The sequence below is a fragment of the Somniosus microcephalus genome, unplaced genomic scaffold, assembly GCF_052327205.1.
Source record: "Somniosus microcephalus isolate GS21.2 unplaced genomic scaffold, FLI_Smic_1.0 scaffold63, whole genome shotgun sequence".
Lineage (NCBI taxonomy): Eukaryota > Metazoa > Chordata > Chondrichthyes > Squaliformes > Somniosidae > Somniosus > Somniosus microcephalus.
This window is the reverse complement of record NW_028225250.1, coordinates 276,566-297,996: the sequence shown is the minus strand read 5'-3', so window position 1 is coordinate 297,996 and position 21,431 is coordinate 276,566. Positions and strand designations below refer to the sequence as shown.

At 52.9% G+C, this 21,431-nt stretch overlaps 11 non-coding genes across 11 annotated transcripts; all 11 read left to right on the top strand.

The window, feature by feature from the left end:
• The first annotated feature begins 47 nt into the window (after positions 1–47).
• On the top strand, positions 48–139 carry trnay-gua (transfer RNA tyrosine (anticodon GUA)). Its single transcript is given in 2 exon segments — positions 48–84; positions 104–139. It is a non-coding gene; the product is annotated as a tRNA-Tyr (tRNA).
• A 2,410-nt stretch (positions 140–2,549) lies between these two features.
• Positions 2,550–2,641, top strand: trnay-gua (transfer RNA tyrosine (anticodon GUA)). The gene is given in 2 exon segments: positions 2,550–2,586; positions 2,606–2,641. It is a non-coding gene; the product is annotated as a tRNA-Tyr (tRNA).
• A 2,410-nt stretch (positions 2,642–5,051) lies between these two features.
• trnay-gua (transfer RNA tyrosine (anticodon GUA)) lies at positions 5,052–5,143 on the top strand. The gene is given in 2 exon segments: positions 5,052–5,088; positions 5,108–5,143. It is a non-coding gene; the product is annotated as a tRNA-Tyr (tRNA).
• Positions 5,144–6,302: 1,159 nt separating this feature from the next.
• On the top strand, positions 6,303–6,394 carry trnay-gua (transfer RNA tyrosine (anticodon GUA)). The gene is given in 2 exon segments: positions 6,303–6,339; positions 6,359–6,394. It is a non-coding gene; the product is annotated as a tRNA-Tyr (tRNA).
• Positions 6,395–8,802: 2,408 nt separating this feature from the next.
• trnay-gua (transfer RNA tyrosine (anticodon GUA)) lies at positions 8,803–8,894 on the top strand. The gene is given in 2 exon segments: positions 8,803–8,839; positions 8,859–8,894. It is a non-coding gene; the product is annotated as a tRNA-Tyr (tRNA).
• A 2,410-nt stretch (positions 8,895–11,304) lies between these two features.
• Positions 11,305–11,396, top strand: trnay-gua (transfer RNA tyrosine (anticodon GUA)). Its single transcript is given in 2 exon segments — positions 11,305–11,341; positions 11,361–11,396. It is a non-coding gene; the product is annotated as a tRNA-Tyr (tRNA).
• Positions 11,397–13,806: 2,410 nt separating this feature from the next.
• On the top strand, positions 13,807–13,898 carry trnay-gua (transfer RNA tyrosine (anticodon GUA)). Its single transcript is given in 2 exon segments — positions 13,807–13,843; positions 13,863–13,898. It is a non-coding gene; the product is annotated as a tRNA-Tyr (tRNA).
• Positions 13,899–15,057: 1,159 nt separating this feature from the next.
• Positions 15,058–15,149, top strand: trnay-gua (transfer RNA tyrosine (anticodon GUA)). Its single transcript is given in 2 exon segments — positions 15,058–15,094; positions 15,114–15,149. It is a non-coding gene; the product is annotated as a tRNA-Tyr (tRNA).
• Positions 15,150–16,308: 1,159 nt separating this feature from the next.
• Positions 16,309–16,400, top strand: trnay-gua (transfer RNA tyrosine (anticodon GUA)). Its single transcript is given in 2 exon segments — positions 16,309–16,345; positions 16,365–16,400. It is a non-coding gene; the product is annotated as a tRNA-Tyr (tRNA).
• Positions 16,401–17,559: 1,159 nt separating this feature from the next.
• trnay-gua (transfer RNA tyrosine (anticodon GUA)) lies at positions 17,560–17,651 on the top strand. The gene is given in 2 exon segments: positions 17,560–17,596; positions 17,616–17,651. It is a non-coding gene; the product is annotated as a tRNA-Tyr (tRNA).
• A 2,410-nt stretch (positions 17,652–20,061) lies between these two features.
• On the top strand, positions 20,062–20,153 carry trnay-gua (transfer RNA tyrosine (anticodon GUA)). Its single transcript is given in 2 exon segments — positions 20,062–20,098; positions 20,118–20,153. It is a non-coding gene; the product is annotated as a tRNA-Tyr (tRNA).
• The last annotated feature ends 1,278 nt before the right edge of the window (positions 20,154–21,431 follow it).

Here is a 21,431-nt window from a genome sequence, read left to right as displayed (position 1 = left end):
AATGCGCACGGCAAACTATCGGCAAACAAAAGCACCTTTGCCGCTTCCCTTCGATAGCTCAGCTGGTAGAGCGGAGGACTGTAGTGGAATACAAAGCAAAGTCATCCTTAGGTCGCTGGTTCAATTCCGGCTCGAAGGAGCTCGCGTGCTTTTGCAGTAAGCGGGTGGTAAGCAGCATTTCGCTCAAAGCTCCTCTCTTCACTTTATAGTGCATCATGTTGCCACGAAGGCACAAGACACCTCTTTTTCTTGTCTCGAACTTTAATGCTCTCTGCGTCCACCAGCACACAGCTGTTTTGCTTGAGCATTTGTGTCTGCTCACCAGCAGGGAGTGCCATTGAGCAGCAACACTTTGAAACACTCAGCACTCACTTTCAGGCAAAAGAAGTCGTCTATCAGTCAGACGGCGCTCTCGGCTGCTCCCTCACGCTCGGGACGGCCGCCACTTTCCGCTCACCTCGCTTCCCTGCCGCAGTCTCGGCGTCTTCTCGGCTTCTTTCATCGTTGCTGTGGCTTCACGTCCTACTGCTGCTCGGCAACGCCGATTGGAGCAAAGTATTTAATGAAGTCAAGGAGTGGGCCAATCCTCAAGCAGGATTTCTCTGCCGGTCGCGGAGCTGCGTGGCGGCGAGTGCGAAGAGGCTACTGAGGAGCAAACTAAAGCACCGTGCACAAAGCGACCGGGGAATTAGCTCAAATGGTAGAGCGCTCGCTTAGCATGTGAGAGGTAGCGGGATCGATGCCCGCATTCTCCACTTTCCTTTTGGCTTAGAGCAATTATTCAGAACGAAATGGGCTCTCGCGTCACTGAACCCCTGTCAGACGGGAAAAACGGACAGCAAATCTTTTTCTGCCATGTCGTCAGCAAGATTTCTTGCTTTTCACATCCAGCAAAGGTGAGAGAAGCCCAAAAAACGACTTTGCCAGCACTGACGCCTTCTCCGAAGATTCAACTCAGGATCTTCGCATTAGGAGACTGACGTGCTGCCTGCTGCGCTGAGAAGGCACTTGCCATGCAAGCGGCCAGGCAGCGCTGCCATGTGGGGCATCTTGCAAGGTGTTTACATTTATAACGCGCTGTTTGCAAAAAACTCCGAGCCAGATAGGAGTCAAACCTACAATCTTCTGATTTGTAGTCAGACGCGTTATCCAGGCTGTGGAGAGTAGCTGGCAGCTCACAGTCCCACCAACGCTGCGGCACGAGCAGGTACCGATGACGCGCACGTGACTCCGCCAGGCCAGAAGCGTCAAAATGCGCACGGCAAACTATCGGCAAACAAAAGCACCTTTGCCGCTTCCCTTCGATAGCTCAGCTGGTAGAGCAGAGGACTGTAGTGGAATACAAAGCAAAGTCATCCTTAGGTCGCTGGTTCAATTCCGGCTCGAAGGAGCTCGCGTGCTTTTGCAGTAAGCGGGTGGTAAGCAGCATTTCGCTCAAAGCTCCTCTCTTCACTTTATAGTGCATCATGTTGCCACGAAGGCACAAGACACCTCTTTTTCTTGTCTCGAACTTTAATGCTCTCTGCGTCCACCAGCACACAGCTGTTTTGCTTGAGCATTTGTGTCTGCTCACCAGCAGGGAGTGCCATTGAGCAGCAACACTTTGAAACACTCAGCACTCACTTTCAGGCAAAAGAAGTCGTCTATCAGTCAGACAGCGCTCTCGGCTGCTCCCTCACGCTCGGGACGGCCGCCACTTTCCGCTCACCTCGCTTCCCTGCCGCAGTCTCGGGGTCTTCTCGGCTTCTTTCATCGTTGCTGTGGCTTCACGTCCTACTGCTGCTCGGCAACGCCGATTGGAGCAAAGTATTTAATGAAGTCAAGGAGTGGGCCAATCCTCAAGCAGGATTTCTCTGCCGGTCGCGGAGCTGCGTGGCGGCGAGTGCGAAGAGGCTACTGAGGAGCAAACTAAAGCACCATGCACAAAGCGACCGGGGAATTAGCTCAAATGGTAGAGCGCTCGCTTAGCATGTGAGAGGTAGCGGGATCGATGCCCGCATTCTCCACTTTCCTTTTGGCTTAGAGCAATTATTCAGAACGAAATGGGCTCTCGCGTCACTGAACCCCTGTCAGATGGGAAAAACGGACAGCAAATCTTTTTCTGCCATGTCGTCAGCAAGATTTCTTGCTTTTCACATCCAGCAAAGGTGAGAGAAGCCCAAAAAACGACTTTGCCAGCACTGACGCCTTCTCCGAAGATTCAACTCAGGATCTTCGCATTAGGAGACTGACGTGCTGCCTGCTGCGCTGAGAAGGCACTTGCCATGCAAGCGGCCAGGCAGCGCTGCCATGTGGGGCATCTTGCAAGGTGTTTACATTTATAACGCGCTGTTTGCAAAAAACTCCGAGCCAGATAGGAGTCAAACCTACAATCTTCTGATTTGTAGTCAGACGCGTTATCCAGGCTGTGGAGAGTAGCTGGCAGCTCACAGTCCCACCAACGCTGCGGCACGAGCAGGTACCGATGACGCGCACGTGACTCCGCCAGGCCAGAAGCGTCAAAATGCGCACGGCAAACTATCAGCAAACAAAAGCACCTTTGCCGCTTCCCTTCGATAGCTCAGCTGGTAGAGCGGAGGACTGTAGTGGAATACAAAGCAAAGTCATCCTTAGGTCGCTGGTTCAATTCCGGCTCGAAGGAGCTCGCGTGCTTTTGCAGTAAGCGGGTGGTAAGCAGCATTTCGCTCAAAGCTCCTCTCTTCACTTTATAGTGCATCATGTTGCCACGAAGGCACAAGACACCTCTTTTTCTTGTCTCGAACTTTAATGCTCTCTGCGTCCACCAGCACACAGCTGTTTTGCTTGAGCATTTGTGTCTGCTCACCAGCAGGGAGTGCCATTGAGCAGCAACACTTTGAAACACTCAGCACTCACTTTCAGGCAAAAGAAGTCGTCTATCAGTCAGACAGCGCTCTCGGCTGCTCCCTCACGCTCGGGACGGCCGCCACTTTCCGCTCACCTCGCTTCCCTGCCGCAGTCTCGGGGTCTTCTCGGCTTCTTTCATCGTTGCTGTGGCTTCACGTCCTACTGCTGCTCGGCAACGCCGATTGGAGCAAAGTATTTAATGAAGTCAAGGAGTGGGCCAATCCTCAAGCAGGATTTCTCTGCCGGTCGCGGAGCTGCATGGCGGCGAGTGCGAAGAGGCTACTGAGGAGCAAACTAAAGCACCATGCACAAAGCGAACGGGGAATTAGCTCAAATGGTAGAGCGCTCGCTTAGCATGTGAGAGGTAGCGGGATCGATGCCCGCATTCTCCACTTTCCTTTTGGCTTAGAGCAATTATTCAGAACGAAATGGGCTCTCGCGTCACTGAACCCCTGTCAGACGGGAAAAACGGACAGCAAATCTTTTTCTGCCATGTCGTCAGCAAGATTTCTTGCTTTTCACATCCAGCAAAGGTGAGAGAAGCCCAAAAAACGACTTTGCCAGCACTGACGCCTTCTCCGAAGATTCAACTCAGGATCTTCGCATTAGGAGACTGACGTGCTGCCTGCTGCGCTGAGAAGGCACTTGCCATGCAAGCGGCCAGGCAGCGCTGCCATGTGGGGCATCTTGCAAGGTGTTTACATTTATAAAGCGCTGTTTGCAAAAAACTCCGAGCCAGATAGGAGTCAAACCTACAATCTTCTGATATGTAGTCAGACGCGTTATCCAGGCTGTGGAGAGTAGCTTGCAGCTCACAGTCCCACCAACGCTGCGGCACGAGCAGGTACCGATGACGCGCACGTGACTCCGCCAGGCCAGAAGCGTCAAAATGCGCACGGCAAACTATCGGCAAACAAAAGCACCTTTGCTGCTTACCTTCGATAGCTCAGCTGGTAGAGCGGAGGACTGTAGTGGAATACAAAGCAAAGTCAACCTTAGGTCGCTGGTTCAATTCCGGCTCGAAGGAGCTCGCGTGCTTTTGCAGTAAGCGGGTGGTAAGCAGCATTTCGCTCAAAGCTCCTCTCTTCACTTTATAGTGCATCATGTTGCCACGAAGGCACAAGACACCTCTTTTTCTTGTCTCGAACTTTAATGCTCTCTGCGTCCACCAGCACACAGCTGTTTTGCTTGAGCATTTGTGTCTGCTCACCAGCAGGGAGTGCCATTGAGCAGCAACACTTTGAAACACTCAGCACTCACTTTCAGGCAAAAGAAGTCGTCTATCAGTCAGACAGCGCTCTCGGCTGCTCCCTCACGCTCGGGACGGCCGCCACTTTCCGCTCACCTCGCTTCCCTGCCGCAGTCTCGGGGTCTTCTCGGCTTCTTTCATCGTTGCTGTGGCTTCACGTCCTACTGCTGCTCGGCAACGCCGATTGGAGCAAAGTATTTAATGAAGTCAAGGAGTGGGCCAATCCTCAAGCAGGATTTCTCTGCCGGTCGCGGAGCTGCGTGGCGGCGAGTGCGAAGAGGCTACTGAGGAGCAAACTAAAGCACCGTGCACAAAGCGACCGGGGAATTAGCTCAAATGGTAGAGCGCTCGCTTAGCATGTGAGAGGTAGCGGGATCGATGCCCGCATTCTCCACTTTCCTTTTGGCTTAGAGCAATTATTCAGAACGAAATGGGCTCTCGCGTCACTGAACCCCTGTCAGACGGGAAAAATGGACAGCAAATCTTTTTCTGCCATGTCGTCAGCAAGATTTCTTGCTTTTCACATCCAGCAAAGGTGAGAGAAGCCCAAAAAACGACTTTGCCAGCACTGACGCCTTCTCCGAAGATTCAACTCAGGATCTTCGCATTAGGAGACTGACGTGCTGCCTGCTGCGCTGAGAAGGCACTTGCCATGCAAGCGGCCAGGCAGCGCTGCCATGTGGGGCATCTTGCAAGGTGTTTACATTTATAACGCGCTGTTTGCAAAAAACTCCGAGCCAGATAGGAGTCAAACCTACAATCTTCTGATTTGTAGTCAGACGCGTTATCCAGGCTGTGGAGAGTAGCTGGCAGCTCACAGTCCCACCAACGCTGCGGCACGAGCAGGTACCGATGACGCGCACGTGACTCCGCCAGGCCAGAAGCGTCAAAATGCGCACGGCAAACTATCGGCAAACAAAAGCACCTTTGCCGCTTCCCTTCGATAGCTCAGCTGGTAGAGCGGAGGACTGTAGTGGAATACAAAGCAAAGTCATCCTTAGGTCGCTGGTTCAATTCCGGCTCGAAGGAGCTCGCGTGCTTTTGCAGTAAGCGGGTGGTAAGCAGCATTTCGCTCAAAGCTCCTCTCTTCACTTTATAGTGCATCATGTTGCCACGAAGGCACAAGACACCTCTTTTTCTTGTCTCGAACTTTAATGCTCTCTGCGTCCACCAGCACACAGCTGTTTTGCTTGAGCATTTGTGTCTGCTCACCAGCAGGGAGTGCCATTGAGCAGCAACACTTTGAAACACTCAGCACTCACTTTCAGGCAAAAGAAGTCGTCTATCAGTCAGACAGCGCTCTCGGCTGCTCCCTCACGCTCGGGACGGCCGCCACTTTCCGCTCACCTCGCTTCCCTGCCGCAGTCTCGGGGTCTTCTCGGCTTCTTTCATCGTTGCTGTGGCTTCACGTCCTACTGCTGCTCGGCAACGCCGATTGGAGCAAAGTATTTAATGAAGTCAAGGAGTGGGCCAATCCTCAAGCAGGATTTCTCTGCCGGTCGCGGAGCTGCGTGGCGGCGAGTGCGAAGAGGCTACTGAGGAGCAAACTAAAGCACCGTGCACAAAGCGACCGGGGAATTAGCTCAAATGGTAGAGCGCTCGCTTAGCATGTGAGAGGTAGCGGGATCGATGCCCGCATTCTCCACTTTCCTTTTGGCTTAGAGCAATTATTCAGAACGAAATGGGCTCTCGCGTCACTGAACCCCTGTCAGACGGGAAAAATGGACAGCAAATCTTTTTCTGCCATGTCGTCAGCAAGATTTCTTGCTTTTCACATCCAGCAAAGGTGAGAGAAGCCCAAAAAACGACTTTGCCAGCACTGACGCCTTCTCCGAAGATTCAACTCAGGATCTTCGCATTAGGAGACTGACGTGCTGCCTGCTGCGCTGAGAAGGCACTTGCCATGCAAGCGGCCAGGCAGCGCTGCCATGTGGGGCATCTTGCAAGGTGTTTACATTTATAACGCGCTGTTTGCAAAAAACTCCGAGCCAGATAGGAGTCAAACCTACAATCTTCTGATTTGTAGTCAGACGCGTTATCCAGGCTGTGGAGAGTAGCTGGCAGCTCACAGTCCCACCAACGCTGCGGCACGAGCAGGTACCGATGACGCGCACGTGACTCCGCCAGGCCAGAAGCGTCAAAATGCGCACGGCAAACTATCGGCAAACAAAAGCACCTTTGCCGCTTCCCTTCGATAGCTCAGCTGGTAGAGCGGAGGACTGTAGTGGAATACAAAGCAAAGTCATCCTTAGGTCGCTGGTTCAATTCCGGCTCGAAGGAGCTCGCGTGCTTTTGCAGTAAGCGGGTGGTAAGCAGCATTTCGCTCAAAGCTCCTCTCTTCACTTTATAGTGCATCATGTTGCCACGAAGGCACAAGACACCTCTTTTTCTTGTCTCGAACTTTAATGCTCTCTGCGTCCACCAGCACACAGCTGTTTTGCTTGAGCATTTGTGTCTGCTCACCAGCAGGGAGTGCCATTGAGCAGCAACACTTTGAAACACTCAGCACTCACTTTCAGGCAAAAGAAGTCGTCTATCAGTCAGACAGCGCTCTCGGCTGCTCCCTCACGCTCGGGACGGCCGCCACTTTCCGCTCACCTCGCTTCCCTGCCGCAGTCTCGGGGTCTTCTCGGCTTCTTTCATCGTTGCTGTGGCTTCACGTCCTACTGCTGCTCGGCAACGCCGATTGGAGCAAAGTATTTAATGAAGTCAAGGAGTGGGCCAATCCTCAAGCAGGATTTCTCTGCCGGTCGCGGAGCTGCGTGGCGGCGAGTGCGAAGAGGCTACTGAGGAGCAAACTAAAGCACCATGCACAAAGCGACCGGGGAATTAGCTCAAATGGTAGAGCGCTCGCTTAGCATGTGAGAGGTAGCGGGATCGATGCCCGCATTCTCCACTTTCCTTTTGGCTTGGAGCAATTATTCAGAACGAAATGGGCTCTCGCGTCACTGAACCCCTGTCAGACGGGAAAAACGGACAGCAAATCTTTTTCTGCCATGTCGTCAGCAAGATTTCTTGCTTTTCACATCCAGCAAAGGTGAGAGAAGCCCAAAAAACGACTTTGCCAGCACTGACGCCTTCTCCGAAGATTCAACTCAGGATCTTCGCATTAGGAGACTGACGTGCTGCCTGCTGCGCTGAGAAGGCACTTGCCATGCAAGCGGCCAGGCAGCGCTGCCATGTGGGGCATCTTGCAAGGTGTTTACATTTATAACGCGCTGTTTGCAAAAAACTCCGAGCCAGATAGGAGTCAAACCTACAATCTTCTGATTTGTAGTCAGATGCGTTATCCAGGCTGTGGAGAGTAGCTGGCAGCTCACAGTCCCACCAACGCTGCGGCACGAGCAGGTACCGATGACGCGCACGTGACTCCGCCAGGCCAGAAGCGTCAAAATGCGCACGGCAAACTATCGGCAAACAAAAGCACCTTTGCCGCTTCCCTTCGATAGCTCAGCTGGTAGAGCGGAGGACTGTAGTGGAATACAAAGCAAAGTCATCCTTAGGTCGCTGGTTCAATTCCGGCTCGAAGGCGCTCGCGTGCTTTTGCAGTAAGCGGGTGGTAAGCAGCATTTCGCTCAAAGCTCCTCTCTTCACTTTATAGTGCATCATGTTGCCACGAAGGCACAAGACACCTCTTTTTCTTGTCTCGAACTTTAATGCTCTCTGCGTCCACCAGCACACAGCTGTTTTGCTTGAGCATTTGTGTCTGCTCACCAGCAGGGAGTGCCATTGAGCAGCAACACTGAAACACTCAGCACTCACTTTCAGGCAAAAGAAGTCATCTATCAGTCAGACAGCGCTCTCGGCTGCTCCCTCACGCTCGGGACGGCCGCCACTTTCCGCTCACCTCGCTTCCCTGCCGCAGTCTCGGGGTCTTCTCGGCTTCTTTCATCGTTGCTGTGGCTTCACGTCCTACTGCTGCTCGGCAACGCCGATTGGAGCAAAGTATTTAATGAAGTCAAGGAGTGGGCCAATCCTCAAGCAGGATTTCTCTGCCGGTCGCGGAGCTGCGTGGCGGCGAGTGCGAAGAGGCTACTGAGGAGCAAACTAAAGCACCATGCACAAAGCGACCGGGGAATTAGCTCAAATGGTAGAGCGCTCGCTTAGCATGTGAGAGGTAGCGGGATCGATGCCCGCATTCTCCACTTTCCTTTTGGCTTGGAGCAATTATTCAGAACGAAATGGGCTCTCGCGTCACTGAACCCCTGTCAGACGGGAAAAACGGACAGCAAATCTTTTTCTGCCATGTCGTCAGCAAGATTTCTTGCTTTTCACATCCAGCAAAGGTGAGAGAAGCCCAAAAAACGACTTTGCCAGCACTGACGCCTTCTCCGAAGATTCAACTCAGGATCTTCGCATTAGGAGACTGACGTGCTGCCTGCTGCGCTGAGAAGGCACTTGCCATGCAAGCGGCCAGGCAGCGCTGCCATGTGGGGCATCTTGCAAGGTGTTTACATTTATAACGCGCTGTTTGCAAAAAACTCCGAGCCAGATAGGAGTCAAACCTACAATCTTCTGATTTGTAGTCAGACGCGTTATCCAGGCTGTGGAGAGTAGCTGGCAGCTCACAGTCCCACCAACGCTGCGGCACGAGCAGGTACCGATGACGCGCACGTGACTCCGCCAGGCCAGAAGCGTCAAAATGCGCACGGCAAACTATCGGCAAACAAAAGCACCTTTGCCGCTTCCCTTCGATAGCTCAGCTGGTAGAGCGGAGGACTGTAGTGGAATACAAAGCAAAGTCATCCTTAGGTCGCTGGTTCAATTCCGGCTCGAAGGAGCTCGCGTGCTTTTGCAGTAAGCGGGTGGTAAGCAGCATTTCGCTCAAAGCTCCTCTCTTCACTTTATAGTGCATCATGTTGCCACGAAGGCACAAGACACCTCTTTTTCTTGTCTCGAACTTTAATGCTCTCTGCGTCCACCAGCACACAGCTGTTTTGCTTGAGCATTTGTGTCTGCTCACCAGCAGGGAGTGCCATTGAGCAGCAACACTTTGAAACACTCAGCACTCACTTTCAGGCAAAAGAAGTCGTCTATCAGTCAGACGGCGCTCTCGGCTGCTCCCTCACGCTCGGGACGGCCGCCACTTTCCGCTCACCTCGCTTCCCTGCCGCAGTCTCGGCGTCTTCTCGGCTTCTTTCATCGTTGCTGTGGCTTCACGTCCTACTGCTGCTCGGCAACGCCGATTGGAGCAAAGTATTTAATGAAGTCAAGGAGTGGGCCAATCCTCAAGCAGGATTTCTCTGCCGGTCGCGGAGCTGCGTGGCGGCGAGTGCGAAGAGGCTACTGAGGAGCAAACTAAAGCACCGTGCACAAAGCGACCGGGGAATTAGCTCAAATGGTAGAGCGCTCGCTTAGCATGTGAGAGGTAGCGGGATCGATGCCCGCATTCTCCACTTTCCTTTTGGCTTAGAGCAATTATTCAGAACGAAATGGGCTCTCGCGTCACTGAACCCCTGTCAGACGGGAAAAACGGACAGCAAATCTTTTTCTGCCATGTCGTCAGCAAGATTTCTTGCTTTTCACATCCAGCAAAGGTGAGAGAAGCCCAAAAAACGACTTTGCCAGCACTGACGCCTTCTCCGAAGATTCAACTCAGGATCTTCGCATTAGGAGACTGACGTGCTGCCTGCTGCGCTGAGAAGGCACTTGCCATGCAAGCGGCCAGGCAGCGCTGCCATGTGGGGCATCTTGCAAGGTGTTTACATTTATAACGCGCTGTTTGCAAAAAACTCCGAGCCAGATAGGAGTCAAACCTACAATCTTCTGATTTGTAGTCAGACGCGTTATCCAGGCTGTGGAGAGTAGCTGGCAGCTCACAGTCCCACCAACGCTGCGGCACGAGCAGGTACCGATGACGCGCACGTGACTCCGCCAGGCCAGAAGCGTCAAAATGCGCACGGCAAACTATCGGCAAACAAAAGCACCTTTGCCGCTTCCCTTCGATAGCTCAGCTGGTAGAGCAGAGGACTGTAGTGGAATACAAAGCAAAGTCATCCTTAGGTCGCTGGTTCAATTCCGGCTCGAAGGAGCTCGCGTGCTTTTGCAGTAAGCGGGTGGTAAGCAGCATTTCGCTCAAAGCTCCTCTCTTCACTTTATAGTGCATCATGTTGCCACGAAGGCACAAGACACCTCTTTTTCTTGTCTCGAACTTTAATGCTCTCTGCGTCCACCAGCACACAGCTGTTTTGCTTGAGCATTTGTGTCTGCTCACCAGCAGGGAGTGCCATTGAGCAGCAACACTTTGAAACACTCAGCACTCACTTTCAGGCAAAAGAAGTCGTCTATCAGTCAGACAGCGCTCTCGGCTGCTCCCTCACGCTCGGGACGGCCGCCACTTTCCGCTCACCTCGCTTCCCTGCCGCAGTCTCGGGGTCTTCTCGGCTTCTTTCATCGTTGCTGTGGCTTCACGTCCTACTGCTGCTCGGCAACGCCGATTGGAGCAAAGTATTTAATGAAGTCAAGGAGTGGGCCAATCCTCAAGCAGGATTTCTCTGCCGGTCGCGGAGCTGCGTGGCGGCGAGTGCGAAGAGGCTACTGAGGAGCAAACTAAAGCACCATGCACAAAGCGACCGGGGAATTAGCTCAAATGGTAGAGCGCTCGCTTAGCATGTGAGAGGTAGCGGGATCGATGCCCGCATTCTCCACTTTCCTTTTGGCTTAGAGCAATTATTCAGAACGAAATGGGCTCTCGCGTCACTGAACCCCTGTCAGATGGGAAAAACGGACAGCAAATCTTTTTCTGCCATGTCGTCAGCAAGATTTCTTGCTTTTCACATCCAGCAAAGGTGAGAGAAGCCCAAAAAACGACTTTGCCAGCACTGACGCCTTCTCCGAAGATTCAACTCAGGATCTTCGCATTAGGAGACTGACGTGCTGCCTGCTGCGCTGAGAAGGCACTTGCCATGCAAGCGGCCAGGCAGCGCTGCCATGTGGGGCATCTTGCAAGGTGTTTACATTTATAACGCGCTGTTTGCAAAAAACTCCGAGCCAGATAGGAGTCAAACCTACAATCTTCTGATTTGTAGTCAGACGCGTTATCCAGGCTGTGGAGAGTAGCTGGCAGCTCACAGTCCCACCAACGCTGCGGCACGAGCAGGTACCGATGACGCGCACGTGACTCCGCCAGGCCAGAAGCGTCAAAATGCGCACGGCAAACTATCAGCAAACAAAAGCACCTTTGCCGCTTCCCTTCGATAGCTCAGCTGGTAGAGCGGAGGACTGTAGTGGAATACAAAGCAAAGTCATCCTTAGGTCGCTGGTTCAATTCCGGCTCGAAGGAGCTCGCGTGCTTTTGCAGTAAGCGGGTGGTAAGCAGCATTTCGCTCAAAGCTCCTCTCTTCACTTTATAGTGCATCATGTTGCCACGAAGGCACAAGACACCTCTTTTTCTTGTCTCGAACTTTAATGCTCTCTGCGTCCACCAGCACACAGCTGTTTTGCTTGAGCATTTGTGTCTGCTCACCAGCAGGGAGTGCCATTGAGCAGCAACACTTTGAAACACTCAGCACTCACTTTCAGGCAAAAGAAGTCGTCTATCAGTCAGACAGCGCTCTCGGCTGCTCCCTCACGCTCGGGACGGCCGCCACTTTCCGCTCACCTCGCTTCCCTGCCGCAGTCTCGGGGTCTTCTCGGCTTCTTTCATCGTTGCTGTGGCTTCACGTCCTACTGCTGCTCGGCAACGCCGATTGGAGCAAAGTATTTAATGAAGTCAAGGAGTGGGCCAATCCTCAAGCAGGATTTCTCTGCCGGTCGCGGAGCTGCATGGCGGCGAGTGCGAAGAGGCTACTGAGGAGCAAACTAAAGCACCATGCACAAAGCGAACGGGGAATTAGCTCAAATGGTAGAGCGCTCGCTTAGCATGTGAGAGGTAGCGGGATCGATGCCCGCATTCTCCACTTTCCTTTTGGCTTAGAGCAATTATTCAGAACGAAATGGGCTCTCGCGTCACTGAACCCCTGTCAGACGGGAAAAACGGACAGCAAATCTTTTTCTGCCATGTCGTCAGCAAGATTTCTTGCTTTTCACATCCAGCAAAGGTGAGAGAAGCCCAAAAAACGACTTTGCCAGCACTGACGCCTTCTCCGAAGATTCAACTCAGGATCTTCGCATTAGGAGACTGACGTGCTGCCTGCTGCGCTGAGAAGGCACTTGCCATGCAAGCGGCCAGGCAGCGCTGCCATGTGGGGCATCTTGCAAGGTGTTTACATTTATAAAGCGCTGTTTGCAAAAAACTCCGAGCCAGATAGGAGTCAAACCTACAATCTTCTGATATGTAGTCAGACGCGTTATCCAGGCTGTGGAGAGTAGCTTGCAGCTCACAGTCCCACCAACGCTGCGGCACGAGCAGGTACCGATGACGCGCACGTGACTCCGCCAGGCCAGAAGCGTCAAAATGCGCACGGCAAACTATCGGCAAACAAAAGCACCTTTGCTGTTTACCTTCGATAGCTCAGCTGGTAGAGCGGAGGACTGTAGTGGAATACAAAGCAAAGTCAACCTTAGGTCGCTGGTTCAATTCCGGCTCGAAGGAGCTCGCGTGCTTTTGCAGTAAGCGGGTGGTAAGCAGCATTTCGCTCAAAGCTCCTCTCTTCACTTTATAGTGCATCATGTTGCCACGAAGGCACAAGACACCTCTTTTTCTTGTCTCGAACTTTAATGCTCTCTGCGTCCACCAGCACACAGCTGTTTTGCTTGAGCATTTGTGTCTGCTCACCAGCAGGGAGTGCCATTGAGCAGCAACACTTTGAAACACTCAGCACTCACTTTCAGGCAAAAGAAGTCGTCTATCAGTCAGACAGCGCTCTCGGCTGCTCCCTCACGCTCGGGACGGCCGCCACTTTCCGCTCACCTCGCTTCCCTGCCGCAGTCTCGGGGTCTTCTCGGCTTCTTTCATCGTTGCTGTGGCTTCACGTCCTACTGCTGCTCGGCAACGCCGATTGGAGCAAAGTATTTAATGAAGTCAAGGAGTGGGCCAATCCTCAAGCAGGATTTCTCTGCCGGTCGCGGAGCTGCGTGGCGGCGAGTGCGAAGAGGCTACTGAGGAGCAAACTAAAGCACCGTGCACAAAGCGACCGGGGAATTAGCTCAAATGGTAGAGCGCTCGCTTAGCATGTGAGAGGTAGCGGGATCGATGCCCGCATTCTCCACTTTCCTTTTGGCTTAGAGCAATTATTCAGAACGAAATGGGCTCTCGCGTCACTGAACCCCTGTCAGACGGGAAAAACGGACAGCAAATCTTTTTCTGCCATGTCGTCAGCAAGATTTCTTGCTTTTCACATCCAGCAAAGGTGAGAGAAGCCCAAAAAACGACTTTGCCAGCACTGACGCCTTCTCCGAAGATTCAACTCAGGATCTTCGCATTAGGAGACTGACGTGCTGCCTGCTGCGCTGAGAAGGCACTTGCCATGCAAGCGGCCAGGCAGCGCTGCCATGTGGGGCATCTTGCAAGGTGTTTACATTTATAACGCGCTGTTTGCAAAAAACTCCGAGCCAGATAGGAGTCAAACCTACAATCTTCTGATTTGTAGTCAGACGCGTTATCCAGGCTGTGGAGAGTAGCTGGCAGCTCACAGTCCCACCAACGCTGCGGCACGAGCAGGTACCGATGACGCGCACGTGACTCCGCCAGGCCAGAAGCGTCAAAATGCGCACGGCAAACTATCGGCAAACAAAAGCACCTTTGCCGCTTCCCTTCGATAGCTCAGCTGGTAGAGCGGAGGACTGTAGTGGAATACAAAGCAAAGTCATCCTTAGGTCGCTGGTTCAATTCCGGCTCGAAGGAGCTCGCGTGCTTTTGCAGTAAGCGGGTGGTAAGCAGCATTTCGCTCAAAGCTCCTCTCTTCACTTTATAGTGCATCATGTTGCCACGAAGGCACAAGACACCTCTTTTTCTTGTCTCGAACTTTAATGCTCTCTGCGTCCACCAGCACACAGCTGTTTTGCTTGAGCATTTGTGTCTGCTCACCAGCAGGGAGTGCCATTGAGCAGCAACACTTTGAAACACTCAGCACTCACTTTCAGGCAAAAGAAGTCGTCTATCAGTCAGACAGCGCTCTCGGCTGCTCCCTCACGCTCGGGACGGCCGCCACTTTCCGCTCACCTCGCTTCCCTGCCGCAGTCTCGGGGTCTTCTCGGCTTCTTTCATCGTTGCTGTGGCTTCACGTCCTACTGCTGCTCGGCAACGCCGATTGGAGCAAAGTATTTAATGAAGTCAAGGAGTGGGCCAATCCTCAAGCAGGATTTCTCTGCCGGTCGCGGAGCTGCGTGGCGGCGAGTGCGAAGAGGCTACTGAGGAGCAAACTAAAGCACCGTGCACAAAGCGACCGGGGAATTAGCTCAAATGGTAGAGCGCTCGCTTAGCATGTGAGAGGTAGCGGGATCGATGCCCGCATTCTCCACTTTCCTTTTGGCTTAGAGCAATTATTCAGAACGAAATGGGCTCTCGCGTCACTGAACCCCTGTCAGACGGGAAAAATGGACAGCAAATCTTTTTCTGCCATGTCGTCAGCAAGATTTCTTGCTTTTCACATCCAGCAAAGGTGAGAGAAGCCCAAAAAACGACTTTGCCAGCACTGACGCCTTCTCCGAAGATTCAACTCAGGATCTTCGCATTAGGAGACTGACGTGCTGCCTGCTGCGCTGAGAAGGCACTTGCCATGCAAGCGGCCAGGCAGCGCTGCCATGTGGGGCATCTTGCAAGGTGTTTACATTTATAACGCGCTGTTTGCAAAAAACTCCGAGCCAGATAGGAGTCAAACCTACAATCTTCTGATTTGTAGTCAGACGCGTTATCCAGGCTGTGGAGAGTAGCTGGCAGCTCACAGTCCCACCAACGCTGCGGCACGAGCAGGTACCGATGACGCGCACGTGACTCCGCCAGGCCAGAAGCGTCAAAATGCGCACGGCAAACTATCGGCAAACAAAAGCACCTTTGCCGCTTCCCTTCGATAGCTCAGCTGGTAGAGCGGAGGACTGTAGTGGAATACAAAGCAAAGTCATCCTTAGGTCGCTGGTTCAATTCCGGCTCGAAGGAGCTCGCGTGCTTTTGCAGTAAGCGGGTGGTAAGCAGCATTTCGCTCAAAGCTCCTCTCTTCACTTTATAGTGCATCATGTTGCCACGAAGGCACAAGACACCTCTTTTTCTTGTCTCGAACTTTAATGCTCTCTGCGTCCACCAGCACACAGCTGTTTTGCTTGAGCATTTGTGTCTGCTCACCAGCAGGGAGTGCCATTGAGCAGCAACACTTTGAAACACTCAGCACTCACTTTCAGGCAAAAGAAGTCGTCTATCAGTCAGACAGCGCTCTCGGCTGCTCCCTCACGCTCGGGACGGCCGCCACTTTCCGCTCACCTCGCTTCCCTGCCGCAGTCTCGGGGTCTTCTCGGCTTCTTTCATCGTTGCTGTGGCTTCACGTCCTACTGCTGCTCGGCAACGCCGATTGGAGCAAAGTATTTAATGAAGTCAAGGAGTGGGCCAATCCTCAAGCAGGATTTCTCTGCCGGTCGCGGAGCTGCATGGCGGCGAGTGCGAAGAGGCTACTGAGGAGCAAACTAAAGCACCATGCACAAAGCGAACGGGGAATTAGCTCAAATGGTAGAGCGCTCGCTTAGCATGTGAGAGGTAGCGGGATCGATGCCCGCATTCTCCACTTTCCTTTTGGCTTAGAGCAATTATTCAGAACGAAATGGGCTCTCGCGTCACTGAACCCCTGTCAGACGGGAAAAACGGACAGCAAATCTTTTTCTGCCATGTCGTCAGCAAGATTTCTTGCTTTTCACATCCAGCAAAGGTGAGAGAAGCCCAAAAAACGACTTTGCCAGCACTGACGCCTTCTCCGAAGATTCAACTCAGGATCTTCGCATTAGGAGACTGACGTGCTGCCTGCTGCGCTGAGAAGGCACTTGCCATGCAAGCGGCCAGGCAGCGCTGCCATGTGGGGCATCTTGCAAGGTGTTTACATTTATAAAGCGCTGTTTGCAAAAAACTCCGAGCCAGATAGGAGTCAAACCTACAATCTTCTGATATGTAGTCAGACGCGTTATCCAGGCTGTGGAGAGTAGCTTGCAGCTCACAGTCCCACCAACGCTGCGGCACGAGCAGGTACCGATGACGCGCACGTGACTCCGCCAGGCCAGAAGCGTCAAAATGCGCACGGCAAACTATCGGCAAACAAAAGCACCTTTGCTGCTTACCTTCGATAGCTCAGCTGGTAGAGCGGAGGACTGTAGTGGAATACAAAGCAAAGTCATCCTTAGGTCGCTGGTTCAATTCCGGCTCGAAGGAGCTCGCGTGCTTTTGCAGTAAGCGGGTGGTAAGCAGCATTTCGCTCAAAGCTCCTCTCTTCACTTTATAGTGCATCATGTTGCCACGAAGGCACAAGACACCTCTTTTTCTTGTCTCGAACTTTAATGCTCTCTGCGTCCACCAGCACACAGCTGTTTTGCTTGAGCATTTGTGTCTGCTCACCAGCAGGGAGTGCCATTGAGCAGCAACACTTTGAAACACTCAGCACTCACTTTCAGGCAAAAGAAGTCGTCTATCAGTCAGACAGCGCTCTCGGCTGCTCCCTCACGCTCGGGACGGCCGCCACTTTCCGCTCACCTCGCTTCCCTGCCGCAGTCTCGGGGTCTTCTCGGCTTCTTTCATCGTTGCTGTGGCTTCACGTCCTACTGCTGCTCGGCAACGCCGATTGGAGCAAAGTATTTAATGAAGTCAAGGAGTGGGCCAATCCTCAAGCAGGATTTCTCTGCCGGTCGCGGAGCTGCGTGGCGGCGAGTGCGAAGAGGCTACTGAGGAGCAAACTAAAGCACCGTGCACAAAACGACCGGGGAATTAGCTCAAATGGTAGAGCGCTCGCTTAGCATGTGAGAGGTAGCGGGATCGATGCCCGCATTCTCCACTTTCCTTTTGGCTTAGAGCAATTATTCAGAACGAAATGGGCTCTCGCGTCACTGAACCCCTGTCAGACGGGAAAAATGGACAGCAAATCTTTTTCTGCCATGTCGTCAGCAAGATTTCTTGCTTTTCACATCCAGCAAAGGTGAGAGAAGCCCAAAAAACGACTTTGCCAGCACTGACGCCTTCTCCGAAGATTCAACTCAGGATCTTCGCATTAGGAGACTGACGTGCTGCCTGCTGCGCTGAGAAGGCACTTGCCATGCAAGCGGCCAGGCAGCGCTGCCATGTGGGGCATCTTGCAAGGTGTTTACATTTATAACGCGCTGTTTGCAAAAAACTCCGAGCCAGATAGGAGTCAAACCTACAATCTTCTGATTTGTAGTCAGACGCGTTATCCAGGCTGTGGAGAGTAGCTGGCAGCTCACAGTCCCACCAACGCTGCGGCACGAGCAGGTACCGATGACGCGCACGTGACTCCGCCAGGCCAGAAGCGTCAAAATGCGCACGGCAAACTATCGGCAAACAAAAGCACCTTTGCCGCTTCCCTTCGATAGCTCAGCTGGTAGAGCGGAGGACTGTAGTGGAATACAAAGCAAAGTCATCCTTAGGTCGCTGGTTCAATTCCGGCTCGAAGGAGCTCGCGTGCTTTTGCAGTAAGCGGGTGGTAAGCAGCATTTCGCTCAAAGCTCCTCTCTTCACTTTATAGTGCATCATGTTGCCACGAAGGCACAAGACACCTCTTTTTCTTGTCTCGAACTTTAATGCTCTCTGCGTCCACCAGCACACAGCTGTTTTGCTTGAGCATTTGTGTCTGCTCACCAGCAGGGAGTGCCATTGAGCAGCAACACTTTGAAACACTCAGCACTCACTTTCAGGCAAAAGAAGTCGTCTATCAGTCAGACAGCGCTCTCGGCTGCTCCCTCACGCTCGGGACGGCCGCCACTTTCCGCTCACCTCGCTTCCCTGCCGCAGTCTCGGGGTCTTCTCGGCTTCTTTCATCGTTGCTGTGGCTTCACGTCCTACTGCTGCTCGGCAACGCCGATTGGAGCAAAGTATTTAATGAAGTCAAGGAGTGGGCCAATCCTCAAGCAGGATTTCTCTGCCGGTCGCGGAGCTGCATGGCGGCGAGTGCGAAGAGGCTACTGAGGAGCAAACTAAAGCACCATGCACAAAGCGAACGGGGAATTAGCTCAAATGGTAGAGCGCTCGCTTAGCATGTGAGAGGTAGCGGGATCGATGCCCGCATTCTCCACTTTCCTTTTGGCTTAGAGCAATTATTCAGAACGAAATGGGCTCTCGCGTCACTGAACCCCTGTCAGACGGGAAAAACGGACAGCAAATCTTTTTCTGCCATGTCGTCAGCAAGATTTCTTGCTTTTCACATCCAGCAAAGGTGAGAGAAGCCCAAAAAACGACTTTGCCAGCACTGACGCCTTCTCCGAAGATTCAACTCAGGATCTTCGCATTAGGAGACTGACGTGCTGCCTGCTGCGCTGAGAAGGCACTTGCCATGCAAGCGGCCAGGCAGCGCTGCCATGTGGGGCATCTTGCAAGGTGTTTACATTTATAAAGCGCTGTTTGCAAAAAACTCCGAGCCAGATAGGAGTCAAACCTACAATCTTCTGATATGTAGTCAGACGCGTTATCCAGGCTGTGGAGAGTAGCTTGCAGCTCACAGTCCCACCAACGCTGCGGCACGAGCAGGTACCGATGACGCGCACGTGACTCCGCCAGGCCAGAAGCGTCAAAATGCGCACGGCAAACTATCGGCAAACAAAAGCACCTTTGCCGCTTCCCTTCGATAGCTCAGCTGGTAGAGCGGAGGACTGTAGTGGAATACAAAGCAAAGTCATCCTTAGGTCGCTGGTTCAATTCCGGCTCGAAGGCGCTCGCGTGCTTTTGCAGTAAGCGGGTGGTAAGCAGCATTTCGCTCAAAGCTCCTCTCTTCACTTTATAGTGCATCATGTTGCCACGAAGGCACAAGACACCTCTTTTTCTTGTCTCGAACTTTAATGCTCTCTGCGTCCACCAGCACACAGCTGTTTTGCTTGAGCATTTGTGTCTGCTCACCAGCAGGGAGTGCCATTGAGCAGCAACACTTTGAAACACTCAGCACTCACTTTCAGGCAAAAGAAGTCATCTATCAGTCAGACAGCGCTCTCGGCTGCTCCCTCACGCTCGGGACGGCCGCCACTTTCCGCTCACCTCGCTTCCCTGCCGCAGTCTCGGGGTCTTCTCGGCTTCTTTCATCGTTGCTGTGGCTTCACGTCCTACTGCTGCTCGGCAACGCCGATTGGAGCAAAGTATTTAATGAAGTCAAGGAGTGGGCCAATCCTCAAGCAGGATTTCTCTGCCGGTCGCGGAGCTGCGTGGCGGCGAGTGCGAAGAGGCTACTGAGGAGCAAATTAAAGCACCATGCACAAAGCGACCGGGGAATTAGCTCAAATGGTAGAGCGCTCGCTTAGCATGTGAGAGGTAGCGGGATCGATGCCCGCATTCTCCACTTTCCTTTTGGCTTGGAGCAATTATTCAGAACGAAATGGGCTCTCGCGTCACTGAACCCCTGTCAGACGGGAAAAACGGACAGCAAATCTTTTTCTGCCATGTCGTCAGCAAGATTTCTTGCTTTTCACATCCAGCAAAGGTGAGAGAAGCCCAAAAAACGACTTTGCCAGCACTGACGCCTTCTCCGAAGATTCAACTCAGGATCTTCGCATTAGGAGACTGACGTGCTGCCTGCTGCGCTGAGAAGGCACTTGCCATGCAAGCGGCCAGGCAGCGCTGCCATGTGGGGCATCTTGCAAGGTGTTTACATTTATAACGCGCTGTTTGCAAAAAACTCCGAGCCAGATAGGAGTCAAACCTACAATCTTCTGATTTGTAGTCAGACGCGTTATCCAGGCTGTGGAGAGTAGCTGGCAGCTCACAGTCCCACCAACGCTGCGGCACGAGCAGGTACCGATGACGCGCACGTGACTCCGCCAGGCCAGAAGCGTCAAAATGCGCACGGCAAACTATCGGCAAACAAAAGCACCTTTGCCGCTTCCCTTCGATAGCTCAGCTGGTAGAGCGGAGGACTGTAGTGGAATACAAAGCAAAGTCATCCTTAGGTCGCTGGTTCAATTCCGGCTCGAAGGAGCTCGCGTGCTTTTGCAGTAAGCGGGTGGTAAGCAGCATTTCGCTCAAAGCTCCTCTCTTCACTTTATAGTGCATCATGTTGCCACGAAGGCACAAGACACCTCTTTTTCTTGTCTCGAACTTTAATGCTCTCTGCGTCCACCAGCACACAGCTGTTTTGCTTGAGCATTTGTGTCTGCTCACCAGCAGGGAGTGCCATTGAGCAGCAACACTTTGAAACACTCAGCACTCACTTTCAGGCAAAAGAAGTCGTCTATCAGTCAGACGGCGCTCTCGGCTGCTCCCTCACGCTCGGGACGGCCGCCACTTTCCGCTCACCTCGCTTCCCTGCCGCAGTCTCGGCGTCTTCTCGGCTTCTTTCATCGTTGCTGTGGCTTCACGTCCTACTGCTGCTCGGCAACGCCGATTGGAGCAAAGTATTTAATGAAGTCAAGGAGTGGGCCAATCCTCAAGCAGGATTTCTCTGCCGGTCGCGGAGCTGCGTGGCGGCGAGTGCGAAGAGGCTACTGAGGAGCAAACTAAAGCACCGTGCACAAAGCGACCGGGGAATTAGCTCAAATGGTAGAGCGCTCGCTTAGCATGTGAGAGGTAGCGGGATCGATGCCCGCATTCTCCACTTTCCTTTTGGCTTAGAGCAATTATTCAGAACGAAATGGGCTCTCGCGTCACTGAACCCCTGTCAGACGGGAAAAACGGACAGCAAATCTTTTTCTGCCATGTCGTCAGCAAGATTTCTTGCTTTTCACATCCAGCAAAGGTGAGAGAAGCCCAAAAAACGACTTTGCCAGCACTGACGCCTTCTCCGAAGATTCAACTCAGGATCTTCGCATTAGGAGACTGACGTGCTGCCTGCTGCGCTGAGAAGGCACTTGCCATGCAAGCGGCCAGGCAGCGCTGCCATGTGGGGCATCTTGCAAGGTGTTTACATTTATAACGCGCTGTTTGCAAAAAACTCCGAGCCAGATAGGAGTCAAACCTACAATCTTCTGATTTGTAGTCAGACGCGTTATCCAGGCTGTGGAGAGTAGCTGGCAGCTCACAGTCCCACCAACGCTGCGGCACGAGCAGGTACCGATGACGCGCACGTGACTCCGCCAGGCCAGAAGCGTCAAAATGCGCACGGCAAACTATCGGCAAACAAAAGCACCTTTGCCGCTTCCCTTCGATAGCTCAGCTGGTAGAGCAGAGGACTGTAGTGGAATACAAAGCAAAGTCATCCTTAGGTCGCTGGTTCAATTCCGGCTCGAAGGAGCTCGCGTGCTTTTGCAGTAAGCGGGT